Source organism: Plodia interpunctella, chromosome 8 (assembly GCF_027563975.2).
Source record: "Plodia interpunctella isolate USDA-ARS_2022_Savannah chromosome 8, ilPloInte3.2, whole genome shotgun sequence".
Classification (NCBI taxonomy): domain Eukaryota; kingdom Metazoa; phylum Arthropoda; class Insecta; order Lepidoptera; family Pyralidae; genus Plodia; species Plodia interpunctella.
Genome location: NC_071301.1, coordinates 5,599,073 through 5,619,650, shown reverse-complemented (window position 1 = coordinate 5,619,650; position 20,578 = coordinate 5,599,073). Strand labels below are relative to the sequence as shown.

The 20,578-nt window shown below is 34.2% G+C and overlaps 1 long non-coding RNA gene across 1 annotated transcript; it reads left to right on the top strand.

Moving 5' to 3' along the window:
* Window positions 1-14,133: 14,133 nt before the first annotated feature.
* On the top strand, window positions 14,134-18,757 carry LOC128672117 (uncharacterized). Its single transcript, XR_008404917.2, has 3 exons — window positions 14,134-14,235; window positions 17,415-17,572; window positions 18,272-18,757. It is a non-coding gene; the product is annotated as an uncharacterized LOC128672117 (long non-coding RNA).
* The last annotated feature ends 1,821 nt before the right edge of the window (window positions 18,758-20,578 follow it).

Below are 20,578 nucleotides of genomic sequence, written 5' to 3'. Positions count from 1 at the left end.
GAGTTACTATCAGGTTGACTATTACAGACATTCTTTTTTAATGGAAATGTGTTATTTTTAAGGCCCTTTGTTATAAACATGTTTATAACTCCTAGGTGCAAATGTTTTTTCTATACAATATACAAACCTCGTGATACACACTTAAATTCCTATTATATACTTAAAATATTATTGATTCGTTTTTTCAGTTCCCACTTAAATTATATCAACTATATACTTGGTGGTAAATTTGCAGATAGATTTGAGCATAGGTCTTTGTGGAGTGTGAATATTGTGCTACGTAACATTAAAATGTTGGTAAGTACTTGTAAGAAAATAGAACCGAGTTTCCATATTAGAACTATTTATACATATGTAAATAATATACAACAGAAAATTTCTACTTTAATATTTTCTATTTACTTGTACTTTAGAAACAATATTACTCAAATAATAATTGAGTCATATTACTCAATAATTGCAGACATTTATTTACAAATAATTGATTTCATTGCAACAAAAATGAACTTTGTGTGGAAGATAAGCTTTTGTTGGACTTTGTTTTTTTGTACATCTCGATTGATTACTGGATATAGAAATGTAGATTACATGTATGATGATTTGATTTTCTGTCCATACATTCTTAGAAACCTAAAAAACAAAAATGAAAGAATAATAATAAAACATTCATTTCATCTGAGTAATATAATAATATTATCAAACGAGAAGTTGTTGGAATATGTAAAAGGTATTTTTGTCTCATTTATGTTATGGATTTCATACACGCTCATACATACAAAACATATACTTGAAAACATTACATTAGCTATAAAATATTTAACTTACCTGCTTAACCGATTTTTACCGATAGAAAACATAACAAAAATTACTAAAAATCACTATATATTTTTCAGATACAAAAATAATACTGTCATTATCACAAATACGTACCAATACCCTGCTTTTCAAATAATTGTCAAATATGTGACGATACACATGATAAATTTTTCTATCCCGTCTTCGATCAGTTAAATATATATGATGATATAGAAAACACTACTAAATATAAATCAATATCCTGTAATGTAGAAGATGTTGTAGAACATATACCTAGATCCAAAATTAAATTATCCCTATTGACGCAAAATATAAGAAGCATAAACTGCAACTGTAATGAGATTGAAATACTTTTAGATAGAATAAAAACTGATATAGATATACTTATCTTAACCGAGTGTCGACTTGCTAATACCAACTCTGTTCCAAGTCTAAAAAATTATAACTCTTATTACACTACTCGAAATCCTATACAAAATGATGGTGTTGTAGTTTATGTTAAGGACACCATCAATGTAACTTCTGAAGAACCTATTTTTATGGATGCAAATTGTATAATTATAAAACTGAACAATCAAACGGTTTTAGTCGGCACATATCGCTCCCCTTCATATTCTAATATCTCACCTTTCTTGGCCTCTCTAAATGAACTTTTAACAAAGCTAAATAAATATCAAAATATTATTTATGTGGGGGATATAAATATTGCAATTAACCTTGATAAAATTGATCAGAGTTCCGAGGATTATTTAAATGTCATGGCTTATCATGGACTTCTTCCTGCTCATACTCTAGTTACCCGTGACGCTAGTCAAAAGAGTATTGATCACGTCTTTTTAAAATCAAATCTTCCAGCACTTACACTAGTTCCCAATGCCACGATTACTGATCATAAACCAGTAATTTCTTTTTTATTAAACACTAGTGTATGTAAACAAGAACCGATTGTACATAAAATCCTTGATGAAAAATCCTTAATTGAAGATATTAATACAATAAAAGCTGAGATCATATACCAATCAAAAGATCCGGAATTCTGTATAAATTACCTAATTGATGAAATAAGTAAACTAATCCAAAAAAATACCAGAGTTTATCAAAGTTCACGGCGTAAAAGAATTATCAAACCTTGGCTGACGCCAGGCTTACTCCGCTGCATACAAAATAGGGATAATCTGCATCTTAAGCAAAAGCAGGATCCCACAAACGACACCCTTAAAATAACTTATAAACGTTATAGAAATTACTGCAATGAACTTTTAAAATCAGTTAAAAAAACGTATGACAGTGATCAAGTTGAAAAGGCAGGTAAGGACAATAAAAAAATGTGGGAGGCTGTTAAGGCTATTTCTAATATTTCAAATAAATCGAATTCTATTCCTAAAGAACTACTAACACTAGCGCCTGACCCACAAGACTCTTTAAACTTAGTAAATAAATATTTTACAAATGTTGGTAAAAATCTCGCAGATAAGATAACAAAAAATAAACAACATAATAAAACAGCTGATAAAAAGATAAAAAATACATTAAATTCGCTAGTATTAACAGAAACAGACGAGGAAGAGGTTAACACGGTAATCAACGGACTAAAAAATGAGTGTTCGGTCGGATGGGATGGAATATCAAATAAAATTATAAAACTTTGTAAACCATTCCTAGTCCCGATACTAACGTATATTATCAACCTGTGCTTTACGAGAGGAATTTTTCCTACGGCTCTTAAAAAATCTGTTGTAGTTCCAATTTACAAAGATGGTGACAGAGACTGTGTCGGAAACTATAGGCCAATTTCCCTTTTGCCAGCATTTTCAAAAATACTCGAAAAAATTATTAATAATCGACTAGTAAATTATTTGGAAAAGTACAATATATTCTCAAAGAACCAACACGGTTTTCGAAAAGGTAAATCCACAACAGACGCAGTTCAAGATCTGAATGAATTTTTAACTCAAAATCTAGATGCAGGACAAAAATGTTTAGGAATTTTTCTTGATTTGGCCAAGGCTTTTGACACGGTCTCTGTCTCCATCTTGATAAATAAACTACAAGACATAGGGGTTAGAGGGGTCCAGTTGCAGATCTTCGAAAGCTATCTCTCGGGCCGTAGCCAACAAGTAAAGATAGGCACGTACTTAAGTGACGCCATGCCCATTACTCACGGAGTCCCTCAGGGCAGCATACTGGGTCCCACTCTCTTTCTCATTTATATAAATGATATATGTCTTACTGAATTAACACATGGTAAACTTGTAGCATATGCAGACGATACAGCGCTTGTGTTTGCTGCTGATTCCTGGAGAGAGGTTTTTGAGGCTGCTCAGAATGGACTTAATGATATAACAGCTATGCTAAATAACAATGATCTATCCCTTAATACAAATAAAACAAAATACATTTGCTTTTCCATTAGAAATACCATCAGTAGTCAAAACTTAAAATCAAATTTGATAATACATAAATGCGCTTTAGATTCTAACTCTTGTAATTGTCCACATTTAGAAAATACAACTTATCTAAAATATTTAGGTGTAATATATGATAATAATCTTAGCTTCAAAAGACATATAAATTCTGTCACAAACAGACTACGGAAACTCATGGTGGTTTTTAAGAAACTAAGACACTGTGTGAAGCCTAAAACTCTAAAAACAATATACTTTGCTTTATGTCAAACCGTAGCAACATACTGCATCTTGATATGGGGTGGTGCTCCTAAAACAATTCTGAAACCACTTGAGGTTGCACAAAGAGGAATTTTAAAAATATCTAAATTTAAAAATATTCTTTATCCCACTAAAACTCTGTATCAAGAATGTGAAGTTCTTACAATCCGACAACTGTTCATTGTAGCAACTATTCTCACACAACATGGAAAGATGCATTTCGATGAAGCCTTATTAAAAAAACGCAAATCTCATAATATTTGTAAAATAAAAGGATGTAATACTTTTTTTGCACATAAATTTTTCTCCTTTTTAGGACCTTACCTATATAGTAAAATACATAAAAAGATTTCTATTTACACAAGTACAAAATACCAGTGCAAAAGGAATGTTTCTGCATGGTTACTTACCTTATCTTATGAGGATACTGAAAACTTGTTAGATGTTTTAAAATAAGATCATAGGACTGTTATTTGTACACATACTACTCATTTTTTGTAATCATTTAATGGGAACTAAAAAGAAAAATATATTATAAATATTTAACTTCTTTTCAAAGCATGTATTTTTTCTTTCATATTTGAACGTTCACTTTCTTACAAAATGTTGATCACTTGATTATGTATTGGGAGGGAGCCTGGAGATCTGTAGTACAGGTTTCGACCTAGTTCAGACTCCAGACTCTCACAAGGACTAGGTATTTCTCTTTGCACAACATGTATGTAAACCTTGAAATTGTAACTACTTATGTACCCATATCCTTGTGAGAAGTGAATAAAGAAAATTATTATTATTATTATTACCTATATGAAACATAAAACAATGTTACATTATTAAAAATTTGGTTAAATTAAATTGTATAGGCTCCCACTGTATAATTGATTTTTGTATGGAAATAGACTGCCTATCGAGCTGTCAGTTGTTTTTTTTAGAGAACTGCCTTACCATTAAAAATGCTAAATAATATAAAACTCAACCAATTACAAATTTCTGTTAACTGGCTGTTATCAGGCGCCAGAAAGACTAATAGGTATTACGTTGAGCCTGATATGATATCGTAAAAAAAAAAGTACTTATGCGCCGTCATAATGGGCCAGATGTGGCATCATATCAGAACTGATATGTTTGCGATATAGCATTACTAAAATGGAAAAATGATATTATCAACTTAATAACCTTCGGCAGATGTATAATAAATCAATAAATCGCAGCTCACATGGTTTAACACCCACACTCGCTGGTTGTAAAGATCGGTTGGTTAGTTATTTTTGTCCCATGACTCGGGGCTATGACAGACTCGGCGTGAGATCACAAATTCTCATTACACTCGAGCCCTAAACAGAACCCATTAAAAAAAACTACTTGACGATGACGAAGGCCGCAGCATTCCGTAAAGTGTTCTAAATAACGCAGCTCGTTCACTTTTCTTTGACTTCAAGGTCTTAGATACTATTCTCATTTTTATTAAACATGGATATCGGAGAAATTTTTCAAAATTATAATTTCCATAATTCGAATGTTTTTTTTTATATTATTATTTTCTACTTAGAACACAGACCCGCGATTTAGAAGCAGCCTCCTCGAAATTCAATTTCATTTTTACGACGATTATTGCAATACTAGGTACCTCGGCCAATTAAAAAACCACAATTCTTAGAAATAACTGCGCTTTCTGTCTGTAAAAACCCTTCTAAAATGACTTTGAAATCAAAACTCAGAAAATGAAAATCATAAAAATATAAATATGTCCATAGTCTAACAGAGGACCAGAACTATTTTATTGGACCCTACGCTTTATAACACAAGATCCTAAATTAAAATCATGCGTGCGATCTACCCTTCACCCGGGTACGTCATACCAGTATCCTGCGGGTTTCTGAGGAACGCTTTGTAATAAACTTTTATTAGCAATAAAAATTCACTATACTCGTATATGTGGGTGCGACCCCTTCGGAGTTCATGGCTAGACCAAGCACCGCACTGACTGGCCCTGAACTTCTATTATATCTTCAGTGGCGTAGCTAGGTGGAAAAAGATCTGGACCATTGCCGCACTACATTTTTATAACATTATGAATAGGTAACCAACCAAATAAAATTAGAGATTGATACGAGAAGAAAATAAGATTAGCTGGTAAATGTTCGAAGGCAACGTCCTCTAGTCCTCCTGTAGTTACGGCTCTGGATCTGTTACATTTATATTTATTTCGTCTTTCTTGATTATTCAAAGATAAGTTTAAAGTACGAAGACGAATTAGGTATTATATTATTTTGCGCAGCATTAAGTACATCCAAAACGATTTCTTTTTCGAAATACTGACTTTGAGCTGATATCAAATTCATCTGGTTGTTCAAGTCAAAACAAGTTCAAAATATGGCACAAATAGGGTTTTATACAATTTATAATCATTTACATTTTGGCCTTTTATCATTGCCCCATAATAAAGGACCCGCAGCGAATCACGTGTTAAGATTCAGTCCAGTTTCCATTCATATGCAATGTTTTATGAAGGGCTGTTTTTGGAGCAAGAATTAGGTCGCAGATGCGCGACAGATTGAGAGATTTTAATAATAACTCCTTGCAAATAGTGAACCAGACCACATTCAGTTGGAAATGATGGTAATCTCAATTGTACACTAGATTCTGTAATGAGGGGATAGAAACAAGATTTGATTGTTAGGCAAATCTTTATTATGTGCATGATTTTTAAGGACCCTTTAGGTGAGTGAAATACGCAATTTAATGTTTTATTCAATTCTATATTACAGTTGGATGTAGTACCTCTGTTCGACACGTTGGATATAGTTATAAAGTATTAGATATGTTATACAATAAACACTAAAAGAGGTAGGGGCAGGCCGATGAATAGGTTGATTGAGTTCGTTGCGCAGGATATAGCTAAAAAGGAAGTAACAGATCGGTTAACATCAGACAAGGAGAATTGTAGGAGACTGACATGCTGTACCGACCCCACATAAAGTGAGGCTGATGTTGATGATGATACAATAAACACTAAAATAAACCTATGAGCAATTATGGTTCCTACAGCGTTGCTTTTAAAGCAGGTGAGGAGAACTTTCTATGCATTTCTGTAAAGATAAGGCGGCATGAAGGGTTGCATTTTGTACCATTTGTGTTTGTATGAAAGACTACACACATTGCTTTTAAGTTTTTATCGGCGCCGCCTATTTTCTAGGCTCTGTAATGTTTAAAATATGCACAACAACGACAAGTTATCGCGCATGTAGCGTGCGCGTGCGCACGACTGGACGATTGTCACATTATCGACTATTGTTCCGAGTAGCGTGACTTATACTGCTCGTCGAAAGAAATACTAATTAGTCATATTAATGAGAAAAATGACAATGAGCCACCCGGCCCTAAATATAATAAAGAAGACCTAAGAAAAGCAGATAAGAGACAGCATACAGACATACGTAGTACTAGATGTCGCTCGGGGCTTCGCTCCCGTGGTCATTTTGAGTGGTCAATGTACCTTTCCCATAAATAAATTATTTATTTCTTTTATCTATGACCTTTCCTAATGGTGAAAGAATTTTTGAAATTACCCGCCTCGAACATGCGCCAACTCACAAACACCTCTTTATAATAATAAGTAGTATAGCAGTATAGATTCATGACTTAATAATAAATTACCTAAGTATACTTTTATTAACGGGGATTTGGAATCTATTGCAATTGTTCGTTCGTTCCTATTCTAGATTCTAGTCATTAATTTGTCCAGTTTTCAGATATATTTTTTAAAATTATAAATTTGAGTATCATTTTTCATTTTACCTATCATATTTTTTGGATTACGGGGTATCTGATAGGAAGTCATGAAAATTCATGAACGTTTTATTTGTCCTAAAGAACTAATTTATCTATCCACGGAATAGTAAAAAGTTATTATTATATATTATTAGCATCTTAGGTGGACGAAATGGTACCACATAAAGAAAAAAATATATATGTAGAAGAAAGAAACAAAGTAGGTATACGTAGATTACTTATAAAGATTGGAGTATTTGATCGATTGAATTATTATTGGCTAGCTGTGTTATATTGATGTTACCGATAGAGCGAACGGTCTCATTCCTCGGTAACGGTAACCGCCGCGCGATTCATACAACCACGCCGAAACAGCGAGTGTAATGTCCTAAATAGTAGGACATTCACCATTTCTCGCAAATTCTAACGCTCACGCTCAGCTATGCCTGTTATTTTGAAAATAAGATAGGATTGTAGTTGTAAGAAATGATTGTGACAGTTATGACATTTCTTTAGGTGTATTTCAAGTGTATTTTTATAACATAGTGTAGTTTATAACATATTGAATTGAGAAACCACGCTTAGCTTAGTTGAAGACCACAAAACTGTTGTAAAGTTGGCTAAGTACCAATCAAAATTGTATATGCTTTGAAAACTATAATTTTTGATAAAATCTAGATTCTGCGATGTGCTGGCTGACAAGATAAAACAATCACGAACTGGATTTACCGTAAGATTACTAAGAACTCATATGAACCTTGTTTTTTCCTCTGCTCTAAGACTTCATAAAATGTCATTAGTTAAGTACCTATCTACAAACTAAGTTTAGATGTGCTTCTAACTTTCCTGGCATGGCAGAATATCCTCAAAAAGCAGGCTTACCCTTTTGTGGTGTGTGCGAATCACAAAGCTTGGAAGTTCCCAGTGTCAAAAACTAATAAATGTGTAGAGGTAAAGCTAGTACGTAAGGAATGATCAAAGAGGTGTCATGGTGGCGACAGCGGCGCAAAGGCTTCCCGTGGTCGGGATCTTTTCTATACAAAAAATTGTATACATAAGTATATGTAAGATTATTTTTGCCTCGAAATGCAACTGCATTTAACTAAGGATAACTATCCTAACTAATATTATGACACATGTGAAAGTATGTATGTTTGTTACTCTTCACGCCAATTTTGCATACATGTAGTTTGATGTTACCGTGGGAAATTCACGCGGGCGAAGCCGCGGGCAAATGCTAGTACTTAGCCGATCGAAGTTTAAGTTCTAGTATGTCGGTGTATTATTCCAGGCAGTTGTGAGTGTCAGCAATGTGCGTTGTGGTCAGCCCTGTAAGGCGAGGCCGTCCGCGCAGGAATGCGACTTTCTGACGGACATGACTTGCGGACCGGCCCCGGCGGTTGACGACTCACAAAAACTCACGGAGGAATTTGTAGTCCACTGCTTTCTTTTGGTAAGTTTGTACATCAAAGTCAAAGCAAGTATCTTGTAAAACATCATACTTACTTTGATCTTCATGTAAAAAGTAGTGGACTACAAATTCATCCATGAGTATTAACTCGTTGAAATAAAAGACTATCACTTACCTATGTAGGTAGGTACCTACAACAAATTCCGCCGTTATTAACCGCCATTGAATGTTATGTTTGGTTTTGTTTGAGGTCTTATCAGTATCACTATACTGATTTCCGTTCGGTTACGGATGTTTAATGATAGTGCCCCTATACCTATACCTTATACAGTTACCTAATGTAATGAATATGTGATTATACCCCAGCTCTGTTATGCCACACCAAGACAGCACAGCCCTAATGGATGCTCCGTCTTCGTTTTGACGTCCGTCGACAAACAACGCAGAAATTGTTTTTCACCAGTTTTCCAGTTTTGACGTACCTACTTAAGTCAACGCATGCCAGTGTCAATACCTATGCAAAACAATGGAACAAAATGGAGCCGCAACGTGCTACCTCGACGCAACGTTGCGATGGGGCATGGCTCTTTTATCATCATATCATTTCTGCAAAATCTTTCATCATACATTTATTGGCCTTCTGTTTTTTTTTTCCTTCATGAGTTATAAAATCGATGAGGTTCTTTTCATTACCTAATTAAATAAACTTTAACGTAACGGAAATATAGAAAGAAGAAGCGCCCTGCTGGCTAAATAGGTCTTCATTATTAACCTTACCCCAGACTTTGTGATTTCTTCTTCATAGGGGTACATTACATTTCGTCGCTGGTAATTTAATCCCATTTATAACGTTAGATGAGTTGAAATTACCAACATAACTTAAATAATTACCAGCAAACGATCCTATTTGTATCTACATGTTTAACCAGTAGCTAAGTTTACCTACAGCGTTTTTAGTAGATAGTAATTGGTAATATTTTGCGATTACAAATGAAAGTTTAAATTATAAGTAGTTATTGTTTATGGTTTAAATTGTGCTTAGTCACATTATCGGTTGTTAAAGTTATTTTGAGAACGCATGATAATGTTTAATTGTGTGATAATGAATACATTATTACTGATAAGTTTGATAACTTGAAAACTTTTAAAGAAAAGTAAATAAATTATTTCATTTCACATCCTCAAAATTAGCTGAGTGTTTTTCAAGTAATCTTTACTTACATCATTAAAAGTGTTGTCATTTAGATGATTGTTTATGAAGTTGTCAGATTATTTATTTACATTTAACTTAAAGTGCTGGACGAGTTGTGGTGAAGCGAGGTGCTGTTGAAACGAATTCTTAAATATTTGTCTTATGGTTTAGGTATCATTTGATCTGGTTAAGCTTTGAAATGAGTACATTATTTTTTTGTTTAATTTTATAATTCGAACGGTTAAATTTCGACAGAAAAAATACATTTTATACGTTCAGAATCTAGTATCCTTTTTATTTTGTACCGTACCTACTGTCAATCATTTTGCATTGTCCTAATGTTACTATTCATGTTATTAATGGGAACAGATAGAGAGTTAATTGAGAGAGAGCTAATTGTTCCCAAATTTAATAAGTATGTTGTCAGTTATAGTCCGCATGACGCATTCCCATATACCTATATAGATACGGGACAAAGAAACAAGAACGCCAAAATACAAAGCGTTAGCGACTCTCACATATTAGCATACAGTAAATGCTGTTAAGTTGGCAAATAGGTGCAATAGATTGCCCAGAGCAACCAGGAAGTTGTTCGGTGTTGCCATGTACGGGTCAACGCACAAAGAGGCCGACCGTCCCATCTAGAGTAGTTAGAATGGCAACCCCGGAGCTAACAGGATGGCAGGTAACGGGATCACGATCAAATATTTCGAACTAACCGCTTATACTAACAGTTTATCGTGGCTGCAAAATCGGTTGCAACTTTAGAGTTGTGGTTTAAGATGAGCGAGGAAAACCATTTTACTATAGATAGATCGGGAGGCTGGATTTAAAAAAGTCTTAAAATTTATATTCGATAGTTATCTGTACATTTACTAAAAATATCCAATACACTCTTCATTGAAGTCATTTTAGAAACATAAGTCACATTCATTTTAGAAACACACTTCACACAATTAAAAACACAATTCATTTTAAACATTATTTAAAAATCCTAAAAAACGCTTGTGAGTTTTACCATGATCTAGTCTCTTAATTATTTAATTAATTTCCATTAAATCTGCACAACTGTAAGTCGTGTTCAGAGAAAATAAGTCGCCTAATCATTTAAATGTTTCCAACATAATAGGTACCGTAGTCAGTACCAATCATGTTTGTGATTTTGAATTTAATTTTAGGCTCAACCCTCCAAGACTAGATGAGGCTGGTGTGTGGTTTTGTGCAGTGTTAACAGATGCTTAGTGGTTAGAGCTTAGTAGAAAATTGCTGGAAAACAAGATCAATATCACGATAGCGATATGAAATGGTGTTTTGTAGCTAACATTATGTTGAATGATGATGACAGTGGTTTTATGATACAACACAACATCAGGAAGAAAGTTTTGCGGTGTAGTTTAAAAATAATTTCATTATAGAAAGTTTAGTTTTCATGGTGACGTAAAAAATTACACTACTACTATCACAACTTTCGCTGGTGAAATTACGTTTTCAATTGGTCACACACAAAACAATTGGTGATGTGCTGCCAAGAACAAAAATGTCACAAAAATGTTGGTCATAGACCTTTCGCAGTGAGAATTCTCACTCAACACTGTTAGATTGTTTACGTTTGGTATTAAATAGCGGCGCGTGATAGAATGCGGGCAATTGATTGGAAACAGATTTAGCAATAGTAAACATACATTCTCCTGTTAACTATAACACAATTCAACTGCATTGTTTCTTATTAGCTACCTAACTATGTACCTATTTTATTAGATACTTTTAAATAAGCAAAATTTAAGAATAGATTTAGTAACGACAAATCAACATTTTTGCATTGAAAAATATCGATTTGTCGTTACTAAATCGATTCGTTGAAGTTTACTTATAGTATACGCATAATATTAAGTATATTTACTATATTTTTTAAATGATTTACTTGAGTACAATTCTTTTTTTTATGCACTTTATGGCATTACCATCTTATAGTTATCTGTTTGGTCTTAACGGTCGATTGGTAGAGATGGACTTACTGCCAATGGACTTATACTATCATTTGAAATTTTATTTTATTTATGAAATATTTTCTTGCACATATGCAGCGACACATGAGCAATAAAATACCTATTTCAAGAAATAAATAAAATATTAAACGGAATAATTCAAATTAATTTAATCAGAAGCAGTGTGCCAAGTTCAAAGCAGATCGGGACATTGTTTACGACGCCATTACAAGCCCTACAAACATCGATCAGTCTTCAACATCCATCTACTGGAGATCCTTTCATCCATCTATCACGGACACCACTGACCGCCGAGTGCTCTCAGACATAATAATTGTTAATGACGAGACAAGACACTCACCAGAACCAGATACATTATGTTACGGATGTTTTATTACCTAACGTGTGGTTCCGACCACTCCATATCTACTCAGCCTAGGCAGCTGATAGGCAAAAATAGCATTCTCAAGGAGGTTGTAATATTCACAGCCGAATTCTAAAGGTTTTTATTTTTACGCTGACCCCGAGCTTCGCAGCTTCACAACCCCGAACGCAACTGGGAATATGCAGAGTTGAGAGAGATGTTTTATTACCTACACTTGTCTCGATTCACAAAAATCAGATAACATTTATAATGGAGTATAAACATGTATTACTTTTATTACTATGTACTGAGCGTATTCACGTTTTTTTTCTCAGCCGTTCTAATCTTGTCATTGAAAAATGTGGTAGTTATAATGAGTCTATGTATAAAAATAGTTAGGTACATACATTTACCAAATATCTTTGTTAACACACACGCACACATGTTTGACTTCACATGGAAAATCTCTATATTATTTCGTGACTGCACCACCGTTTGGAGTCACGAATTGTAAAACAAAGGAGAACCGAGTCAGCGCTACAAATTTGGTAGTGACGACGCATCTTACGTCTTGATAATTAGGACCAAGGGTGGCCCGCTGGAAACAGTTGTAGTTATAGGAGTAAGTTTATAGATAACTAGCTACGCCCCGGGGCTTCACTCTCATGGGAATTTCGGGTTATATTGTACTCTATTATTCCAGGTTATATTCTACTCGTGTGCCAAATTTTGTAACAATTCGTCCAGTATATTTTGCGTGAAAGAGTAACATAATAAGAGTAACAAACCACAATAAAATTTTACTTCCGCAGACCTTAACTTAAATATAAATATATATGCATGTATAGCTGGTTAAATAACTGGTAATATCTATAGGTACTTACTGACACTGTAATTATAAAGGCATCATTTTTGCAATTAGGTTACTATGGACCACACGCATTTTGGATTCGTTTTGTACATTCAAATGAAAGCATTTGCTTCTCATTTCTTGCAAATTGCCCAGAGTAAGTAACACTTACATTTCGTACTCGATCTCATGCATCATTTAGTAGCGTAGGCCTTTGTTATTCGTTTACAAATGCAGGATCTACACTATCGGCCATGATCGTATCCAAAATCGGTGGATAAAAACCAAGCAATAAATGGAATTCGATCCGCCATGTTAAAAACTTCGACATCTGAATATATGGGTATCAATCATCTCGTGCCTCCTAATGTTGAAGTGAAGTCTTTTGCAAATAAGTGGTTTCTGGGCTAGCAGAACCTTTGACATAGAGGAAATACAAGTGGACCCGCCGCTACAACCTCTCAGTAATCGAAATTGTCTGTATAAAGGATAACATGATTAATTTCTACATAAATAAATTTGTCATGGGAATGAAGCAGTCATATCCATTTCAATAAACTGGTTGTCCAATTAAATTTTGCTTCAAAGACTCATTTTATTTTTTTCTTTACGAGTAACATAAGCTTATCATAAAGACATTGTGTAATGATCCGGGACAATGACCTACCTACCAGACCGATTGGCACCAAACAAAAGCAGTAGTAATAATTTCTATTGTTAGGATTTCTGCAAATAATTACACGCTATATGCTGACAAAGGCAACTGTTATCACAGCCCTATGTATAGGTACGGACAAGTGAATTTACCGACCGCATGCACTAAATAAAGATAAATACGGGAACTGTAGTAATGCTTGATGCGATTATTTGTGTTGGTGATATATACGTGCAAATCACAGTCGCGTCTCAAAGTAGAAGTATAATTATTACGAGTATTATGTAATTTTAAGTACCTACTCATCAATCTGCCATCTACACGTGTCTTGGGCTTTTGTTTCTTTTTTCAATAAATTGTCATCAAGGTTTTGTTTTTGTTATAAGCTGATTGATAAGTAAACATTCTTTTTCAGTTATAGAGCCTGCGTCGGAGCCTTGCTTGCTTTCCTTCATTTTGTTCTCCACTTCGCCCACCACGACAACCACGACAACCACGACAACCAGTCAACACTGATTTGCAAAGGTAGGCTACTTAGTTGCTTCTGGCATTGGTGATACTCATACTTGCTACATGAGGCCGGCATTAGATTTTTGCAGATCATTGCACGATAAATGTTAAAAATAAAAAAAAAAACGTGCAGGCCGAACATTGTCTAGTTATGAATCGACCACCGCTTTTAGGTACAGTCGGGCACAGGTAAACCTGACCAGTGTGGTAGTAAGTGCTCAGGATAATAGGATTCAGGTACAGTGAACAGAAGAATAGTTAGCTCAAAGATTATTTACGAGTGTACAGTCGGGGGCACAAAACCTAATCCTGGGGAATTCGTAGATTAAATAATCTTTGAACTAATGTATACTTCTGTTATCTACTTCGTTTTGTGCACTGAGTAACCACGATAACCCTTATATCTTGTCCTGTTTTATTTACGATCTTCCTGGAGGCAAACACTTGAGCGTCACCCCAAGTGGTTTTTGATCCACAAATATGTACCTACATCTTTTTTAAACCATCTGCATGCGCAGATATCTTAAAATAAATTCGCCGGTTAGCGAAGTATTCAGCTCAAATGTCTAACAAAATTAAAATACTACATAACCTAACACTAGCCGTAAACGTGACCTTTAAAGTTGCCTACATTATCTACTACCTACCTAACCTTACCACCTTGTTTTATCTTACATTTCTTATAAGTCATGAAGACGCAGGCTTAGGTGGCAAAATTCTAAATTGCGCATACCTACGTTCAATAATGTTACAGTTACTAAGTACCAGTTTCTACACAAAGCACTTGTTTAAGAAATTACCCTCCTTGCTCTATAAACAAACACAAATGGCAATACAATTTTCTTTCATGGCGTGTTTTATTGAAGTCAGTCTCAAGATGGCTATGACATGCAGTTTGTCAAAGGCATATGGATCTGTTCAAGATATTCTTCAGTGTAAACAGCTTCGCCGAGTCATTTGCAAAACAAAGGGCAGAGACGTAGCCCAAATAAAAATATTTACGCAGCCACCGCTGACTCAGGCCCTCAGCTTTGTTTGCTTGGAGGAATAACCCTTTTGAAGGAAAATAAATTACTGTCAAATCGCAAGAACTACCTCGTTACATTATTACTGCATGCATCAGTTTTTTGGTGCAGGGAATACAAAATGTGTCAGAGCTCTTTTGAGTTTTGCTACTGTCGAAACTTCCGAACCACAAATTTAAATTTTATTTAGTTATAACAACCTATTTCTTTGGCTGAAATATTTCGTGAGAAATATACCTATCGGATCGATTGTCATTATAATGACTCCAGTAAACAACATGTAATTATACCTAAAAGGACATCGATAATCGCCAGTTTTTAAATGTGTATAATAGAACAAAGTGTCATTTGAAGTAATTATTAAATTTAAATTACTTATCTACTTATTTTTAAGAAATGCCTTATATAATCCCTGATAAAATTAGCTCGATAAGATAAAGGGAATTCCATGGTACACAGCAAAAATACTTATAAAGGTAGCTACTATGTCTGGTATTTTACAGTTCATACCTACTGTCTGCTGTCAGAAGAGTAGTGTACAAGGGTGTACATATTAAGCTACCATTTTACATGCTACATAAATTTATTTAGGACGATGTTAACAAAGAAATAGGTTATAAAAGAAAATATAATTATTTATTCTTCCCCACAATACTGGTGTTTGAACTCTGAACTAAGCAGAGTCTCAAGCAGAATCAGTTATTAGTTACTATCCGATATAGTAAGCAGGGAATGATATAAATGACCAGATGTCGTGTTGTAGTTTTTGTATGTGATCCAAAAAATATTGGAAAATATCACAATACATGTTGCAGAATTCCAAAATTTCCACACGAGCTAAAACGCGGGACACAGTAAGTCATAAAGATAAAAGCTATAACTAGTCGAAGGCACGCAAAAGCGACACGGCCGCGCCGGACATGAGACATCAGTTCACTGAAGCTGCATCAATTTGCATCAAATTGCAAGTGTAGTGACGACATCTTTCAATGAGATGTCAACTGTTCTGACTCACCCAATGGACATAGGGCTTAATTGAAACCATTGTCAAGTGTCCGTTTATAATACTACTAAGTATATATTGTTATTACCAATGCAGTTCACATGTATACACGATATAGAAACACAAAACAAAAGTAACGTTTATGTATTGAATTATTAAGAAAGGCAGCTTTTGCAGCTGATGCAGCGACGTTGAAAGTTCTATAGACAATTCACTAATATGGCCACCGTACTGTATTGATTCAGTGTTTGTGACAATGACACATTATTCACTCCTATCCACTTGTATTTTATTGCATTACTAGGTATCTATCTATCTGTGCTCCGGGCTACGCAAAATCTACTGGACGAATTTTGCCTGATTGAGTAATAAACATGCGTTCTTTCTGTCTATCTCTACTCACATCATCATTACAAATACTTATTATTATGTAGGATGACATTGTGACGTAAGAATCTAGGTACCTAGATTAGAAAATATTAACGTTACCGATCCTTTTTGGTCTAGATAATTTTCGTGTTTATCAGAGTTAGATAATTTTATCAGACAAAATTCAGGCTTGGAACATAGATCTGTCCAGATTACGAAGACGTTGACGGCTGTCTGCGCTCACACAAATAGGTACAACGGGTGTCAGTCAAAAGATAGACAACTCTGTTTATCATTATGGTGACATCTATTGCACTGCGGTTTCTTGTAACACAAAACTTACGTTGTCAGCGAAGGCAATTACAAAATATTTGATGTGACATAATCCAACGAAATTAGTTTATTGCAATTTAATAACTTGCGTGTGAATGTTGTCACGAGAATCAGCCTTTGTTTATTGTACAAGATCCTATTTAACTCGCACCAAAAATATTCTTTACCTTTGACCACGGCGCTGTAAACAGTTTTTGAAATTCATGAAGGTACTTTACATATTTATAGCGGTCAATGAGATTCCGCGTAAATATGCAACAACATCATATTTCCATTGATTTGTGAAATGGTAAATAGGTACTAAATAGTTAAATAAACACATATGAGATGATGACATGACTCAAAAACTACCATCTAGTATTCACATAGAAGTGACACAAAAATGCACTACTATTGTGGAATGAATATTACTCTGCTATCAGATATACATAGCCTTGATAAAAATTTTACTATTTTGTACTTAGGTAGTTACAGAAAAATAAAATGGAAAGAAGGAAAATAAAATAAGGACCAATAAAGTGATGCAATAGGTAATTACAATATCCGGACCACACAACACACCACTATGGGTGGTCCATTCCCAGTAACTGCACAGAGCCTAGAGCAGACGTGTAAATCAAAGGTAAGACAAAGTTTTGTTATCATAGATAATTTGATACATGCAGATACATCCAATTTCAAAACACATTTAGATAAAGAATGGTATTCGGTTAGTGTGTCGAGCGTGCGCAAGCCGAGGCTCAAACACCCCTAAACCATAATACAGCTAGTCAATACAATCCCGGGATTTTTAACCTGCGACGCAAAAAGAGGGGTGTTATAAGTTTCACCGCTAAGTTTGTCTGTCTGTATATGTACGTGCCGATTCTCTGTCACACATACCTATATAGATCACTAAGCTTCGCCCCAGGGCTTTGCTCTCATGAGAATTTCGGAAATAAAAGTAACCTGAAATGTATCATTTCAGGTTACATTCTACCCGTGTACCAAATTTCATAACAATCGGCCCAGTAGATTTTGCGTGAAAGAGTTACAAACATACACACAACATCCTCACAAACTGTCGCATTTATAACATTAGTAGATTAGGATTAGTAGGATGATTAGGCTGTAGTTTGAAAATTTTCTCAAATGTTATTTCTTAAATATTATTATATATACTTCTCAAATATTATTTTGTTACAATTTCTTTTGAAAAATCTAAGTATTTTTCAAAAGAAATTGTAACAGTAGAAATTGTTGTTGATTTGTCTGAAATTATCATTGTCCCTAACAAAGATGATAAATTATGAGCAAGGTTGATGTTTTATTATTTTCTCAGATGAATTCAATTATCATCTTTGCGTAAACAAGAGGTTCTCAACTGATAAAAGTTGCTGCGCACAAGTTGAGTGTTCCATTGTCTCCGGGTACCTACCTACTGCTTGCCTCACTAAACGTCTCCTAAGACCTTCAAGTCAATTGTGTAACTCATTTACTGCGTCGTCGGTTAAGGCCAAAACGCTATAGTATGACTATTGTTGTTCAAAAATCGAGCATAACCAATTCCTATTTTGTTTGTTTTTACCAAAATATCAAGCTTTCCACTTAGAAAAAAAATATATTTAGGTACCTTTCGAATGCACTGACTAAAATACAAAATGACATTTAATTGTTACTTGATGAATCCAAGTTAAATCGGCAACAAATATGAAATCGTTAAAAACCGAGTAGTTATGAGTGATAGTTTCAAAAGGTTGCCAAAAACTTTGTGGTGTATGGTTTTTCTTATGATTATTGGAGAGTTTGATGGAGACTGTTACACCTAGTCAAGGTGATCTAAACATTTTTCCATTAACAACTTGTTCTGTTTTTGAAGAAAAACACGCATTTCTTATATTTCAACTTTACATTGAAAAGGCTCTTCTGTTTACTGCATCATACTCCGCATTTAGGACTTTAAATCATGAGGTGACGCGGCGCCGCGGTACTTGGCTCCTATAAATACATTCCTACCTACGCAGTGTAGTTAGCTGTTGTCCGATCCTAAAGTATTGTAAGTGCAAGATTCGACTCCGGCTCTTTAGGGCAAGGCCGCAATGCGGTTGATCTCGAATCAGTATCGATATTCTTTGAAGCACTTCATCTGCATCGTGTGTTTATCCTACCATTTTTTGATAAATTGCTATATTTACTGCTACTAATATTTATGTTTCTTTTTATCGATTTCTGATGATGCTTAGACTTTTTCTTTTTTCTTCTTTAATAATTATCTGTCCGTAAATGATAGTTGTCACCTGGTTTATCTGTCTCGTAAATAGGTAGATTATTATATTGTCTAATTATTAATTGTACTTAATCACAACGTTTACCGACGTTTATTTTTAGAAAAAGGACACCGATGATAACTGTATCCTTCATCGCCTATATATTAAAATCATAATCTCTAAGTGAGTGAGTCCGGATGTAAAATAATAAAGGGACATAATTAGAATAATAATATAATTTTTGATAACATATATTATTTTTATTGATGAAAAATATTCCGTCAAGTTCAACATTTGAAAGTTCACGAACCTTCGTAATTACTGAAATGTACTTACCCAGATTTCCCTATGAACCAAAAATCCCAGGTTCGAATACTACTTACGTTAGCTTATAAACGTAGTTTTTATAGACCACCAATTGCTTCTGATGATAGAAAATATTGTGAAAAAACTTGCACTCTAGTTCATAACATCGACCCTCGGCCATGAGGAATATGATTGCACGGAAAATTCACATAATTATATTATAGAAACACAGGATAGATTAGATACCAGTATGACTTTTAAAAGCCCCAATATTTTAGTATAACAACTTTTAGGAGATTATATTTATTCTGTATACTAGGTTATGCACCTAACCCTAACTAGTGACAGCATCAAAATAAACTACTAAACGTTTTTTTCTCTGCAACAAACCATTTTTTATTAAGTACTTATATTTAATACATGATTGAACTGAAGCACGCGCTTTTTGCTTCCAATAATTTTATATTTAATTCACAGTTATAGATTTAATAAGCGTCTGTCAATCCATCTTCGGCGAAGTAGTTAGGTCACAGCGCGTTTCTTGTGATGTTCCATATCTGTACTGTATATAATTTGTGGCCGGTTGCCATGACACGATATGAACGGGTTTGCCGTTTCTATTAATATTTTCTTTACGATACTTTAACTGGGGCACATATGTTTCACTCGCAAACTGACTGTAAATTATACCCATTAGTTTAGATGTAAATACTTACCTAAGTACCTTTATGGTCAATTCCCAGAAAGCAACCGTGATTTTGAGTTCGTTCAAACGCATAATTTAAATATGAAATGGTTATTATGAAAAATTAATTGTCTAATCTTGAAATAACATTATTAAATAAGTATGATAATTAACAAAAATATATTTTTTACTTAAAATCTCGTGCACCGACCACCGCATTATAAATAGGTTGCTCTTGCTTGAGTAATGACGTCACAAAATAGGACATCAGTTGAAAACTCCACAGTTTTCAGTGATCTGAAATCTTAGCTACATAGTGTACATAGATAGGTACTCATTACATTATACATGGGTATTACATGAAATTATTATGAAACTAATCTTTAATTGC